This window comes from Oncorhynchus clarkii, chromosome 18, assembly GCF_045791955.1.
Source record: "Oncorhynchus clarkii lewisi isolate Uvic-CL-2024 chromosome 18, UVic_Ocla_1.0, whole genome shotgun sequence".
NCBI lineage: Eukaryota > Metazoa > Chordata > Actinopteri > Salmoniformes > Salmonidae > Oncorhynchus > Oncorhynchus clarkii.
Genome location: NC_092164.1, coordinates 27,238,422 through 27,255,179, shown reverse-complemented (window position 1 = coordinate 27,255,179; position 16,758 = coordinate 27,238,422). Strand labels below are relative to the sequence as shown.

At 39.6% G+C, this 16,758-nt stretch overlaps 1 protein-coding gene across 15 annotated transcripts in view; it reads right to left on the bottom strand.

The window, feature by feature from the left end:
• Positions 1-13,139, bottom strand: part of LOC139373285 (muscleblind-like protein 2a) — an 84,215-nt gene extending 71,076 nt beyond the window's left edge. For 8 of the 15 annotated variants that reach the window (XM_071113624.1, XM_071113625.1, XM_071113621.1 and 5 more), the window contains exon 1: positions 12,890-13,139. The gene's annotated coding sequence lies outside the window, so the exon portion shown is untranslated. Of the gene's footprint in view, positions 1-9,265; positions 9,557-12,889 lie in introns of those variants that run through there. The other 7 variants (XM_071113626.1, XM_071113634.1, XM_071113630.1 and 4 more) reach the window with 6 other exon arrangements.
• Between the last annotated feature and the right edge of the window lie 3,619 nt (positions 13,140-16,758).

Genomic DNA, 16,758 nt, shown 5'->3' with positions numbered 1-16,758 from the left:
TTCCTGCTCCCCCCCCCATTACCGTGTGTTTATAATAAACCCTGAGTTTGACGGTATTATTTCGGTTGTCGTGGTTATTTCGTTCACTTTTACTTTGTCACTATTATAATTTACATGAGTTATGTTACGGGTCTCACTACCATCCCACCTAGACTGTCGGGCCAAAAGAGATTCGTAACAACAACTATAACCATGCAACAAGCTGCTGGTGCTAAGTTAAAGTAGGCCTAACCATTATCAGCCATGATGCACCATTTCTGGACTTGGAAACCAACATATAGGCATACTTTATGGGCGAATTTACAATATTATAGTCACATTCTCATTAAACAATCTTTAGAAATGAACGGTAAATAATGTATGGTGTAATTTGAGTCACTTATTGTAAACAAAAAAATATATGTTTCGAAACACTTCTACATTCATGTGGATGCTACCATGATTACGGCTAATCCTGAATGAATCGTGAATAATGATGAGTGAGAAAGTTAGACACACAAATATCATACCCCCCCAAAATATGCTAACCTCTCCTGTTATTTTAATGGTAAGAGGTTAGCATGTCTTGGGGGTATGATATTTGTGCATCTGTTACTTTCTCATCTAGTTTAGAAACATATTCTACTCTTATTTACAATAAAAGGTGACTCCAAAATGACACAATATATACCATTCATTTCAATTGGGCACAAAATAATCTATAACAACCAAATCAAACAGCAAATGCATCCAACCAATTTGTAGAGTCGCAAGCTTGATATAGTCATTGCGCGCTAGGAACATGGGACCAAAAACAAACCTTTTACTACTTTAATACACAGACAAATTTCTCCCAATACTTTTGGTCCCCTTAAAAATGGGGAGACTATGAACAAAAAGTGCTGTAATTGCCCAACGTTTCACTCAATATGGATGAAAATTAGGGCGGACTTCATTTAGTCGACTGGTCGATTGTTTGGTCGATAGGCTGTTGGTCAACCAATAATTTTTAAGTTCAGCAGTTGCAATAAAATAAAATAATTTCACATCTTGATTGATGTCTCTGTGGACTAATCCATTTCGGAGGCTGTGGGGATGGCACACCAGTAGTGCATTTACTGTTAATTCCCCAAATTTCTAATTTACAAGGTTTGTTTGGTTACTAATTTAGGTTAATGCATTCAAAGTATTATTGTTTTATTATTATTAATTACTACTACAGTCTTTCACAGTTCTCATTGTCGGAGTGGACATGTTATTTGCAGAGCGCACAACCTAGGCTACACTTGTGAGAAACAAGTTATGGTTTATTTCATTCCATTTACGAGTTGTCAATTTATTAATTGTGTTTTGTTTGGAGCGCTTCTGTTGAGTAAGGACATGCATCCGATTATGCATAGAAGTAGGCCTAGGCTACATGGTCGGCACGCAAATGTAGACTTATAAATGTGCCCATTTGGAAATCTGATAGTATTTCTGATCGTCTTAACTCTACACCACTAATAAGCTGTGGAACTTCCCAAATAATTTTCCTTCACCTCAAACAGCAAGTAAACAAAGTCTGTTTTAACATCCATTCAGAATGACAATAATTCCTCAATGTAGCCTGTTTTTTTTCTATTTTTTTTTTGAAATCTCCCTTTCCATAACCACTCAGCGTGCCTACAGCTGTGTCTGTCCCGGGAAAAAGAGGGTCCAGAATATTTTATACAAGGTTGTAAGTTTGTTAGCTTGACTTCCTACTGGACCAAGTTGATACAATGTTTCAAGTTCCTTGCAGACAGGCCATGTGAAGGCAATGGGATTTTTAAAATTGGTTTAAATCAGAATATGTTCTACCTGCAATGTGGTTATTGGTTGGCTTTATGTTGGCTATTTCTGCATAGTAGGCAATGGAAATAGAAGTTATGTAGATTTGTATAATTTTTATTTAGATAGAATTTGTATTAATCATATCACAATGGATTGAGATACAAAGACTGCTTTCATAATAATGAAACTGCTCCAAGAAAATGTGCATCCGAAAATCATAATTGGCATGCAGATCAGTAGAAACGGTAAGATAAATAGGCACTCCAAAATGTTGCCAACCCCTGACGTAGCCTATTACCGGCAACTTCGGGAGCGTAATGGCAGAATCTGCAAAGGCCAGCAAAAGCGGGAGGTAGGTGAAGGAACAGTTACAGGAACTCCCCCCAGTCATGTGTGAGTCTAAATTATTTAAATCAGTATGCTTAAAGCATCAGACAACATATAGTTGATCATATTAAAACACATAGGTCGTGTCTATATAGAAAAATAAAAATTTCGAACAGTAGATTAGTCGAAAGAACAGACGACTCTTGGTCGACCAAGCGTTTTATTAGTCGTGCGATAGCCCTAATGAAAATACCTTCAAATTAAAGCTGACAGTCCGCACTTTAACCTCATAGTTATTGTATCATTTCAAAGAGCCAAAATAACAATGTCACTGTCCCAATACTTTGAGCTCGCTGTCAACTTCTTCCATGACACTGTTGATCGCCATTTCTTCCCCATCAATGTCATCAGAAGACTCTACAATGTCTTCTTCTGTGAAAATGTTTTTATCTAAAATCGGGGATTTCCTCGTCGTCTGATTCATTTTCAGAGTCAGAATGGCACGATTGTCCTCCAGAAAGTAGTACATCACAACTTTTTCCCACAGACCTGATCAATTCTGGGCAGCAATGTTATTGAGAGCAGTATCAACATAGTTGCAGTTCTCCATGGCTAATGTTATATCTTTAGAAAAAACTGCAGTAGAAAGAATTATCCACGCATAACAAGCAGCTCATTTTATAGACATGATGCTACACTTCAGACCAATCCAAATTCATCTCTCAGCATGTCCAGCGCACTCATTATCTCAGCCCATCATGGCTAGCAGGAAGGTTCCTGACTTTTTCTTTGGCCAAACCAACTACACTCTTAATTTAACAACTTTATACGCATTTACAGATGGAATAAAAGTTTATTATTAAGGCACATGAAAGTTCACATGTATTTTGATCAAATATTTTTTACATTCAAACGGCTCTCCTCTGAAGTCGTGACTTGCGACATACGCCTAGTTCCTGAATCGGGTCACATATCGGCCCAACCCTAGTGTGTGTGTGTGGTAAAACACCATCCTGTCATCTTGGAAATTGGCCCACTTTGGAACCGTACTGCAAATATGAAATGAGATGCATTTTCTCTCTGACACCAAGCCTGCAGTCCCAAAGGCAGGATTTCATTTCACAGCATCTCCCCCGGGGACAAGATGGTCGCTATGAAAGAACCAGGTAAGAATCATGTCAGATGTGACCTTTCACTATTAATGCCTTTGTATTTTTAGAATCAGAGAGAGGCAAATGTATTTGTTACATTGTAACATACTATACTAGGCTACAGTATAATTCAAAATCAAATATGCCTTGAAGGGAAATTCAGGATTTTGGCAACGAAGCACTTTATCTACTTCCCCAGAGTAAGATGAACGTGTGGATATCATTTTTTATGTCTCTGCATGCAGTTTGAAGGAAGTTACTAACTAGCATTAGTGCAATTGCTAACTAGCGTTATCGCAATGACTGGAAGTCTATAGTATCTGCTAGAATGCTATTAGACACAGTACCATACATAGACTTCGAGTCATTGTGCTAACGCTAGTTGGCATTGGTTCGCAAAATTACCTTTCAATTCCTTCATAACTGGAAGGAGAGACATTTTCTTCTTTTTTTCTTTAAAGATAGCCATAGGCACACTCCAACACCATTTACAAAACAAAGCATGTGTGTGTTTAGTGAGTCGGCTAGATCAGAGGCAGTAGAGATTACCAGGGATGTTCTCGTGACCATTTCCTGTTACATTCAAAATGTAACAAGTATGTTTGGGAGTCAGTGAAAATGTATGGAGTAAAAAGTAAATACATTTTCTTTAGGAATGTAGTGAAGTAAAAAGAAAAGTTTTCAAAATATATATAGTAAAGTGCAGATACCCCCCAAAAAAACTACACCTCATGTAATACAGTATAGGGTGAATTTGCTGATCTTGGGTCAGTTGAGCATTTTCCCAACTAATGCTTAAAGTTAGGATTGTGTAACGCAGTACTGCATTTCCTCACCAGTTTATTTTTCTAAGTTTTTATTTGGCTCAGAAAACACTTATTGTTCCTAAATCATGGCAATTCCTGAATCATTATCATCGCTTAGAAGTGAAGTATTTCTTAATTTCCCGGCATCAGCAATTCCCACAAATCTATGTGTTATTTGAATAACTGTCTGGGTTACAATGTGAGTGCAGGCAAAGTTTTTTATTGTAATGGAATTTTGCTAAAAGATTCAAACAAAAATGTCAACACAGTGTCTTCTTTCAATGTATTATGACCCGATATCAGGGTGATATATGACAAATGCCTTTCTGCTTTATCTATCAGGTTACCAGTTTAATATCTTATTGGCCTACTCTAACACTTATTTCCTGGTTCAGAAAATACAAAGAACACAGCTAAGATACCTGGTAGCCGACATATCATGGAGAATGCCCTGGAAATCAGGTTACTTGAGCGAGAGAGAGCTCATTCAGCCATATGATATAGCACAGCTTAGCCCTAGCATATTACTGAGCCCTGTGTTTGTACTGTAGCCTGGCCTAAGAGAGCCTATATACTGTGCATGGGCTACATAAGGGGTGGCAGGTAGCCTAGTGGTTAGAGCGTTGGACTAGTAACCGAAAGGTTGCAAGATCAAATCCCCAAGGTGACAAGGTAAAAATCTGTCGTTCTGAATTTGTTCTTAACAGACTTGCCTAGTTAAATGACTTTTTCAGCTTGAATTTAAAATTTTGATTTGTTTCCACTGGCCTGCAAACAATACCCCATAATGTCAAAGTGGAATTATGTTTTTCAAAATGTTTAAATTAATTCAAATAAAAGTTGAATTGTCTTGATTCAATAAGTATACAACCCCTTTGTTTTGGAAAGCCTAAATAAGTTCAGGAGGAAAAATGCTGAACATTGCATGGACTCACTGTGTGCAATAGTGTTTAACATGCTTTTTTGAATGACTACCTCATTTCTGTACCCTGAACATACAGATAATTGTAAGGTCACTCAGTTGAGCAAGTGCATTTCAAACACAGATTCAACCACAAAGACCAAGGAGGTTTTTGAATGCCTTGCAAATGGAACCTTAATTTAACTAGGCAAGATAGTTAAGAACAAAATCTTATTTACAATGGACGGCCTACTCCAGCCAAACCCGGACGATGCTGGGCCAATTGTGCGCCGCCCTATGAGACTCCCAATCACGGCCAGATGTGATACAGCCTGCAAAGAAGGGCACCTATTGGTAGATGGGTTAAAACTTATTTTTTAAAGCAGACATTGAATAGCCCTTTGACCATGGTGAAGTTACTAATTATCTGAGCAGCTAACCGATCGCTGCAGCTGTACATAGTCCATCGGTAAATAGCCCACCAGATTTACCTACCTCATCCCCATACTGTTTTTATTTATTTACTTTTCTGCTCTTTGCACACCAGTATCTCTACCTGCACATGACCATCTGATCATTTATCACTCCAGTGTTAATCTGCTAAATTGTAATTATTCGCCTACCTCCTCATGCCTTTTGCACACAATGTATATAGACTCTTTAAAAAAAAAATTATACTATGTTATTGACTTGTTTATTGTTTACTCCATGTGTAACTCTGTGTTGTTGTCTGTTCACACTGCTATGCTTTATCTTGGCCAGATCGCAGTTGTAAATGAGAACTTGTTCTCAACTAGCCTACCTGGTTAAATAAAGGTGAAATAAAACAATTGTAAAATTAAAAATTATAATTTGGATGATGTATCAATACACCTAGTCACTACAAAGATAAAGGCATCCTTCCTTAACTCAGTTGCCAGAGAGGAAGGATACCGCTCAGGGATTTCACCTTGAGGTCAATGGTGACTTCAAAACAGTTAAGAGTTTAATGGCTGTGATAGGAGAAAAATGAGGAAGTAGCAACAACATTTTAGCTACTCCACAATACTAACCTAATTGACAGGGTGACAAGAACGAAGCCTGTACAGAATAACAAGACACTAAAGTAAAGCTGTAATTAGATATTTATGCGTTTCATTTTCAATAAATTTGCAAACATTCCTAAAAACTTGTTTTTACTGTCATTATGGGGTAAAAGACAAAAGCAAATATGTTATCAATTTTGAATTCAGACTGTAACACAACAAAATGTGGAATAAGTCAAGGGGTATGAATACTTTGAGGCTAGCCTGGCGGACACACCTCCAGGAAAGAGTGCTGATGAGGACGAGTGGAGGGACAGATGGTGCGCAGATAGGTAGGGCCATGCGACACCCTTGTTGTGACCTGCACAGATCAGTCCTGTACGCCCCTGCCTAGCTCTCTCTTGGTGCTTTCAGGACAGAGTGATGTGCGCAGTGCTCAACAAATGGCATATGCAAAAAATAATAATGATCCCACTAGGTACACTGAAATGTGCAACCTTTAAAAACTGTAATCTATCGCTCTGTCCCTTGAAAAAAAGAGGCAGGCAAAACCATGTCATCCAGTAAAAGTTCAACATTTTAACGAAGAGCAGCTAGCCTAACCAGCCAGAAAAGGAGACCAGAGATTTGTGGGGACTGGGGAAAGCTCCATGTTACGACTAGACCTTCATGGATTCCAGTTACGAAAGCCAGCTGGCCAGGCATTATCTTGGCCATCTCCTAATTTGAATGAGAGCAGGCCAGTGCAGGGTTCTCTCAAGTAAAAGTCATTAGCTGACGTCTGAATACCACCCACGTATCCTATTAGCTGTGTATGCGGTGTTAGTCTCTCCTGGATGTTGTCAACCTGAGAGAAAGGCCTAGTCTACACTTTGCATCGTTTCCATTTTACAGACAATCTTTTTAAAGCACCAGCTAGCTGTCAAACAGCAGGTCTATAACAACCAAGCAAATTAATACCTGCTCTTTTGAATTTATTAGAATGCAGGAGATGGCAATCCACCATATAATTGCATATGGCCAAGAGAAACACGAGTAGGCTACATTTTCCATGGCAGCAAAGAGTGCGAGTGTGCTTCAGTGTAATGAAAGCGAAAATGTCCATCTCCAGTTGGTTGTGGAAAAACAAGAGTAATAGTGTTGTTTTTTATGATCAGGCTAGTTTAAAATGATTCCTGTCGTGTTTACCATCCTAATAATAATAATGGTTCTACAAAGCATATTTGATGAAGGCATTTTGTTCTGAATTTCCATATGGTCAACTGCCGTATCGTGCAATCCGTTTGCTGGGAATTCTGCATAAAAATATAGGTCTAGGCTGCAGATCTCTCCTAAAAAGATCTTGTTAAATTGACAAATTTAAGTACAATCACATGGGAACGTATTTAAATAAGCTAAACTTGTATATCACAATTTCCTGGAAGTCTACACAAATGTCTTAGCAATGCATATTTTCGAAGCTCAAATCAGGCCTGCTATTCAAATATTAGGCTAGGATAAATGGATGAAATTAAAAGTATGTCATCCTGCAAATTGTTATTGGCAGCTTCTGGAGCTTCAAATTATCAAATGTCATTAGCGTAAGGAGAAATGAGAGACACTAGCTAAGCAGAGGTTAGCAGACTAAGCTGAGCAGAGCTACTGGGAAGGGGCAAAGCAGAGAACATTTAACAAAGTCAGCAGAAATGTGTGCCTCATATCCTAATAGCCTTAACTAAAACGTGGTGACCGCAATGGTCATCTCATGCCACTGACACAGGGATATTTAACCAATCCCCTGCCCTGATTAGTCAATCTACAGGTCAATATATATCTGATAGCCAATGAGAGGGCTGGATTTTAAGTGTATGTAGCCTGTAACAGACAGCAGACCCATTTACTGTGACTGTCAATTACTTTCCAGAATCGAGTACTAAAAGATATGATTGCAACTGTGCATTCACACAAAAGTTACTCAGGAAGAAATGCTGTGACACTATTATATCATCCAACTTCAGATGATCCTCTAATAGCCTGTCTGTCTTTTTAAATTGAGCATTTAGCTAAATTAAATCACTTCCCGGTAGTTCTGGAAGAGAAAACCCTTAAAAACACTTAAAAACAACTCAACTGTCAAGCTATGACTCATGACCAACTAGCAGGCTAATTTTCAAATTGCTTCCAATGTGGTCTGTTCATTTTAAAGTAGAATTATCCTTTCACTGAAAAGCCATGCTAATGTGAGGGCCAAATGATTCAGCTTTCTTTTCTATCCATCACAGCACACACACAAAATCAGTGCTTGGACATAAAGAGCTTATTTTGAAGGTAACGTAGATTGTTGTTATTGTTTAAAAGGTCTGGAGGAAAAAGAAATTGCTAAAAGCTCCCAATCCTTTAAAAAGGCATGGCTAATTACCTTTCTGTGTCAGCAGTGACAACCCGCTTGTGAATCAATTTAGGGAGGGAGTTGCTCAGGCTGTTTTTTGTTGTTTTATTTTTGTAAACAGGAAGGGCTTAACGGTCTTCCATTTCAGAAAACACCCACTTCGTCCTCCACTTCCCCCCACGACTGCCAACTGTTAGTTAGACAGACACCTTTCTAGTGTTTTCCAGCTCGTTTCCAGGCCGCACCGGTCAACATTTACAGCTCCCTCCCATAATAGCACAGTACAGAGCAGTGGATAAAGAGCTTACTGTGGAGTGTGGCTGTGGACCTCCTCTGTGATAAAAGAAGTGGGACCTCCTTAAAATAGTAAGAAGCCCAAGCAAGGCTAATTAGGGAGCCAGCCCTCAGCTCTGTTTCATGTCCACCTCCAGTACAAGCAAAAAATATTTTATCTACGCCTATGAACTGCATTGAAAGTGAAACTCTTTTCTGGCATAAAAGGAAAGTTTGAAACAGCCTAATGGAGCGGGCTACAAATAAATCAGGCAAATCTTTCTCTCTCTGGCTAGTCCATGTGCTCTGAACTTCATGGAGAGAAGTCTGCATAATTATTCTACATCATGAAGGGAAGGGAGAGGCTCTGTCTGTCTGTAGTAGTTAGTTTCCCTAGTCATCAACAAGTCCCAACACAAGCACGAGAAATTCAAGCGGCTGTAACCAGCAAAGCGTTCGTTAGACTGTACCAGCGAGCTCCCCTCACCCATTTGTGCTCCCCCTCTCTGTAGCTCCCTCTCCAACACAGACTCTCTCTCTTTCCTCCCTACCCACCCAGGATGGTATGCACCATACTGCAGCAAACTACTTTTAAAAAAATAGATCAGAGACGTTCTTCCCACCTCGTTTTTTGCTGAGTCCTGTATAGCTCTGTCGTGCCTCTCTCTTTAAGCCACAGCAAAGAGACACCAGGTGCAGCTGATGTGCCTCGGAGTAGTTCCCCTGCTTCAGCGTCTGGAGCTAATGACCATGTGAACTGTTGTCATTCCCTGGGAGGAGCTGCAGAGCGCTGCAGCAGCCAGAGTCCCATGCCTAGACAGAGATTTTTTTTCTTCTCTCAGCCACGGAAGGGAGGGGAGCGAAGCAGGCAGGAAGCAGAGCAGTGTCTGCTCAACTATCTGGCTAAAATGCATAACAGCCATCCCCCACAGCCAGCCCCTTCCTGCCCACCCGCCTCCAGCCAGGTCTTCCCACTCCTTGCTCGGTCCAATAGAAAAAGGAATATCAGGTCACAGCTCTTTCCTGGTTGGCTCGCAGGGTACTGACTGGCAGGCAGAACTCAGAACTACCCAATGACACAGACACTGCTGGATCTTAAAGGTATTTCCCCAATTTCATGCCCAGCTTACACACCATCCATCCCCCTTTTGGCCATTCCACAAAGGACACAACATGTAGGCTACTAGGCAACCAACATGAAAACATCATCCTCTGTATCACCATAGGCAAAACATAAACACAAACACAGTTTAAATAATAAATATGAAATTATCTGATGTAGAGCATAAGCTCTCCCCACCTGCACTGTAACATGACATAAGCTTAGCAGCAGCCCCTCAGGAAAGAGAACATTGTCCCTCCTCTTTATCCCCACCCCAGTGACGACACAAACAGCAGCCTATTTAGTATCACGTGAGATGTTGTGGATGGAGCGGCGGCAGCACAGAACTGATGAGTCAGAGCCCCTGCTTCATGATTTTTCGAATCCAATACAACACAACAGCTGATTTCGCTCCAATTCTCTATCCAACTGTCCCTCTTTTTATCTCGCTCACCCTCTCTCTGTGTTGAGCTCCCACACCTATACATGGACAGCAGATTATGTGGTAGCCTGAGTGCTTCATCAACATCAATGAGGCTAGATATGCTCTTTCCAGTTCACTGCCAAATAAACCTGATAACCCTCAAGGCTAGCTCGGACAATAACACCTGGTGCTCTAAATCTGTGGTATGGTGTGAATCTATCTTCCTAAACAAAGTGAATTGTGTATCCTACCTCAGCAGTTGACAGACTAAAACATTTATGTTAGCGCCATCCACCAATGTCACCTTTGCATGCGACCCACCCATAGATCGTAATAGGGGACCCAACTTAAGAGTCGTATTCATTAGTGCACATTGTAGCAAAACGTTTTGCAAACGAAAACAAACAAGCGTTTCTTATTGGACAAATTCAGGTAGGCCCCTCCTTGTTTCAGCTTGTTTGCTTCTGTTTGGTTTTAGTGAATAACCCCCAGGTGATATAGAATCAGTTGGTGCTCTACTCTCATTCCTATGCTGGGGGGGGGGCTGGAAATGCCTTGAACAGACAGCAAACTCACTTTACAGCTATGCTTGACAACACTAGACAGAGCTACAGAGGTGGAGGGGAGATGACTGCTGGAAAACAACTGGAAAATATAGCCTAGGAGGCTATTGGGGAGCAAGTGGTCCTAAACAAAGTCCGATATTCTACCTTAAATCGCTATGTGACGATGGTATACTAGCCATAACAAAAGTAATGTTGCAGAAACAGATTTCCAACAGGAAAACAAAAGCCTTGCGGACAAACAAGTCAGGCTACTTCCTTCCCACCATGGTATCCCCTCCCTAACCCCTGTCTTGGTTCACCCTTGTGCCTCGCTGTGATATTAAACAACAGGCTATAAACTCCACAAGTGACTTTCCAATGAGTAGGCTAAAGAAACAAAAACAACCAATGCAGAGATATACAACAAGGTATTCTTTTTTTATAAAATAGGCTTAACAAATAGAGGGTTTAGCATTTTAATTGCACCCTGTGCATATGACAAACATTGATTTGAATTTGATTTATATAGCCTATGGCTAAGAGGCATGCGCACCAATTGTCCACATAAAATAAAGGGTGTGGTATCTCTCCATTTCAAAGTTTTTAATAAAAAAATAATAGAAACCAGTGAAAGATCAATGATAGGCTGCTGCCTTCCTGTTGTTGGCTGTAATTAAATAGCAAAAAGCAGGAGTTGTGTTTCACTTTGAACCCCTTGGATGGACCAATGAATACTTGACTGAGTAAAATGTACAGAACACTATATAGAGTGAAATGAGAAGGCTTTACCCTACATCAGAATGCAGCATCGTTCAGATGACTGACAATACAAAGAGGCTCCATCTTGTTGAATTGTTTATTTGCCCCTGCAATGTTGCAGAGCTTCAAGTCTCAATCAGCAGTGGGTTTCCATGGCTACCGAAGATGGACAAAACAGATCCACGGATAGACCCAATATCCTCTGTGAATCTAATCAACAGTTCTTTGCAATGCATATTCATTTCAGGATCTCTTTTTGTAAGACAGACTGCTACTTGAAGGCTAGGCTATACCATTAACTTCTGAAGTCCTAGCAAGTCTCCAGAACACTGAGCAAAATAACATTTGTTAACCTGATTCAAGAACTAAAATCAGGCCTAGGCTATTGCATTAGTTGAGTCTGAAATCTGTATTCTGCTCTGCAAACAGTAGCCTGTCTGCAGTGCACACATGAACATCAGAGCATGGAATAAAACAATGAGTAATGAATTATGAGTCACATCCATTGCCTAACTGTTTATGGAGCCTTACTATATCATCCACAATCAGCATCAATCATATTTGGTACATTAACACACAAGCATAGCCTATTGACCTTCACTCACACTAGAAGAAAACTGAGTGAGTTTTTGTATTTCTAAGTCATAAAATATGTTATATGTCAAAGTTAAATAACCTACATTATGTTTACTTCACCTACAATGTGATGCATGTACTGTTACTGTGGGTGATAATGTCTGCAACACACTGTCATTTGGATCTAACTTGCTCAACCTATCCTAGTAACGTTAATGAATAGATTACTCGTCTCCCCCCCTTTAAAATAGGACCAATATGTGGCCATTGAATTTATTTCAGGTAACAAGCTAGTTTGCATCGGCTTTGGTATGGCAACATTGGCTTGCCAAAGCCAAATAGTTAGTTAGCTAGGTGGGTACAACAACTATCAAGTCAATAACAACATTAATAACGTTAATGACACCGACTGCCACCTGAAGCTTGACAGCTCCGATAACATGTTCGCCTGCCGTGAAGTTAGGAAACCGTTCTTAGCCAATAACGTTATTTGGAAGCGACCTCGTGGGGGGAATTTAGTGCTAGCTGACAACATTGGCTAACTGAAGCAATAGTTTCTACAAAAAATCTGTCAACTCACTTTGAAAGCCTACGAGATGCTAGCTAGTTAACGTTAGCTAGCATTCCTGTTGAAGTAGCTGCGGCAAAACGAACTAACGTTAGTTCGCGCTGGTATAATAACATAGCTATCTATCTATGTTGGCAACCACATTCACATAGCCACGCACAAGGTGACGAAGTAAACAAACTGGCTAGTTAACAGGTAACTAAACACAATCGTAACAACCCAAGTATGAATTTAGCTAGCTAGCTATTCTATGCTAGCTGGCTACCTGCTTACCTGTCGCATCCAGATGTACTTGTCACCGCGCGCAGGCAAGAGACTTCCAACGGCCCACGCGGAACTACTATCAGGAAAGGTAATATCGAGTTGCAAACATTCTGGTCGGAAAATAAAAATAGAAAATCGGTATGGCAGAAATGACTTTTTCTCACAACTAACTACTTTACAGTAAGGCTATCGTGTTGCACAAGCAACAAGCTATTTTGTAGTTCAGTCACAGCCAGAAGGGGTAACCCAGACACGTCACAGGGATTATAAAACTGAAGCATCCGTTTAGAACGTTTTCTCTTTACCAAATATGGTAGTGAGAGGAAGTCCAGTGGAAGTTAGAGATGATGGGACGAGTTGAAATTGGGCCAACATTCTTCTAATTATCTCATCGATAAAATATCTAATCTCAAAACTTTTTTTCTGTTTGCAAAACTATAATCTGTTACGAACACAGTGCACTACGTTTTTATAGACTTTACGCTTTGCCAAAGTTTAAAATTGCATTGTTTAGAACGAGTAGAGGTCGAATTGAGTTTGTGCACACACGCGCACTTTACGGAGAAGGCGTTCCCTAACGGAAATATGCAAATTCAGCTACAACGCGAGAATGGGATCTCGCTAGCTCGTGCTTGGATTTGCCCACCTCCTTACTTGTTCTGCCCCTTATGCTTCATTTGCTCCCACTGTAAACGACACAGATGAACTATCTTATGTTACTTATAAATATCTTTGGTTCAGGGATGGCCAAATTATGGTAAAGAAGGATGCACCTGACTACAGGGGGGCAGTGATATAATAATGCATTGCATGTATTAACACTCTATTTAGTTTGTAGTAATTCAAATTTTTTACAATGTCAATTTAATTTGTTGTCCAACTTGCACGTTTAAATAGATTATGTTTAGATAAATATCCCCGTCATCCTACCAATAGCTGTACTTGGTATGGTCCAAAAGGAACGTCAGCAGCACACGGAAGGGCAAGGGATCCACTTGTTGCCTAGGAAACAACTGTGAATCTCCTGGGACAAAATATGTAGCTAGCAAGCTACAGATTTTAATCAACAAAATCAAATCAATCAAATGTATTTGTCACATACACATGGTTAGCAGATGTTAATGCGAGTGTAGCGAAATGCGTGTGCTTCTAGTTCCGACAATGCAGTAATAACCAATGAGTAATCTAACCTAACAATTCCAAAACTACCACCTTATACACACAAGTGTAAAGGGATAAAGAATATGTACATAAAGATATGAATGAGTGATGGTACAGAACGGCATAGGCAAGATGCAGTAGATGGTATCGAGTAGAGTATATACATATGAGATGAGTAATGTAGGGTATGTAAACAAAGTGGCATGGTTTAAAGTGGCTAGTGATACATGTATTACATAAAGATGCAGTAGATGATATAGAGTACAGTATATACATATATATATGAGATGAATAATGTAGGGTATGTAAACATTATATTAAGTAGCATTGTTTAAAGTGGCTAGTGATATATTTTCCATCAATTTCCATCAATTCCCATTATTAAAGTGGCTGGAGTTGAGTCAGTGTGTTGGCAGCAGCCACTCAATGTTAGCGGTGGCTGTTTAGCAGTCTGATGGCCTTGAGATAGAAGCTGTTTTTCAGTCTCTCGGTCCCTGCTTTGATGCACCTTTCAGTGCCACTGAGATTGATAATCAGGATTTTTGCAATTAATTGAATATTCATAATTTCGTAATAGCCCATCATCACGGCAAAACTATAGGTGTCGATGAGTTATTAAAAAGATAGTTATCCGAGCACCTTTATTTTATTTTTCATTATTTTTTACATTTCTGTACAATTTATTGATTGAGATTCTATTTCTGTGTTGAGTATTTTTTATTTGATTTTACACACACAGCCTACACACACACACACACACACACAGTCTGTCACGGGATTCTTCTGTTGAAGGAGAGGCGGACCAAAACGCAGCGTGGTTATTGTAATACATCTTTAATGAAGATGATAAATGAACAATATACAAAACAAGAAATGTGAAAAAACGAAAACAGCCCTATCTGGTGTAACATAACACAAAGACAGGAACAATCACCCACAAAAAGCAAAACCAAACAGGCTACCTAAATATGGCTCCCAATCAGAGACAATGACTAACACCTGCCTCTGATTGAGAACCATATCAGGCCCAAACACAGAAACAGACAAACAAGACATCCAACATAGAATGCCCACTCAGATCACACCCTGACCAAACAAAACATAGAACATACAAAGCAAACTATGGTCAGGGTGTGACACAGTCGTTTATTTGCCATTTTCAAGTATTAAGTAATACATACATTGGAATGTTTTGTTGGAGCTCTCTCACATATAGGACACTACATACTAATACAGTAAAAAGATCATAAAAATAACATCAATTTAAAAAGTGTTTTGTGGTAAGATCATTAAAAACAGTTCAGTCATGCTAAACATTTAATTTCATTTAACTAGGCAAGTCGGTTAAGAACAAATTCTTATTTACAATGACCGCCTACCCTGGCCAAACCCGGACGATGCTGTGCGAATTGTGCGCTGCCCTATGGGACTCCCACAGCCGGATGTGATGCACCCTGGATGCTGCATCACATAAACAAAAATGTAGAAAACAAAAATGTTGACATTTATGGTCTGTTTACATATATTGTAGAGGCTATTTATACAGAACATCTGTATTAAACCCCTATAAACTGTATTTATAATTATATTACAATATTTTAGGTTGAGAAATATTCTATTACACAATTTCTGATCTATCACATGCCTTACATTTATTTTCCTGCAAAGTAAAATCAGGATTAGACCTCTACTGTCATTCATTCAGACTGGTTTGGCATTCTGGTGCTGTGTTCTGGGGTTTATGACATAGTCCCTGAGATCTCTATGGGTTTAACACACACAGACACAGACACACACACACACACACACACACACACACACACACACACACACACACACACACACACACACACACACACACACACACACACCTTCATAGAGTAGCTCCCCTTCTATCACATTAGCATATTCCTCATGCTCAGATGCTCTGCAAAAGCTCCCACTTGTTATGATATTTTACAATGTTGCCAAAACTGGATTTAGCATCCATCTGCCACACAAACACTTCTGCCCTCAGCAAGTTGCACAAGTCAGGGAGGACCATGTTAAAAATATTCATGGAATGAGCTGGGCATGGATTTGGCTCTTCTGAGTCCTACCCACGCCATGCCTAGGGCCTATTGAGTGAATGAACAATGAGCCAGCTAGCGCTAGCATGCACTGTGCTCAATACCAAAGGGCCAGCATAGTGAAATGTGTGTGAATCCTAGCACATGATCAGCAGCAGATGAAGGGGGAACATTGACTCATCTTTAGGGATTGTCAAGGTCATCCTTTACAACTGTATAGTAAAGGCATGCTTTTTATGGTTAAGTAAATAGAATGAATTATATGGGCAAAACACTGAACATTCGTCAATTTAAAAAGATTATGGAATTGTAGCCGACGGCGACAGTAAAATGTAGATATTGTAGTACAAAATATGTGACACATGTTTCATTATGCTACTACGTGTAAATACATCACTGTAAAAGGACTTGTAGAGAGAATACTACAGACACAGTGGAATCATTGATCAAAATATGACCATTATTGATGAAATACAATACAATCATAACATAGGTTTCTTTGAAACAAAGCAAAAATAATTAGCTACAAAAAAAGAAAAAACTACAGTAAAACGTCAACTTCAGTGTTCCTCACCTGGCTTACTGTAAAAAGCAAAACAAAGGGTTGATTACTGTACTTCTATATTTCCCTCAACCCTGTCTTGTGGA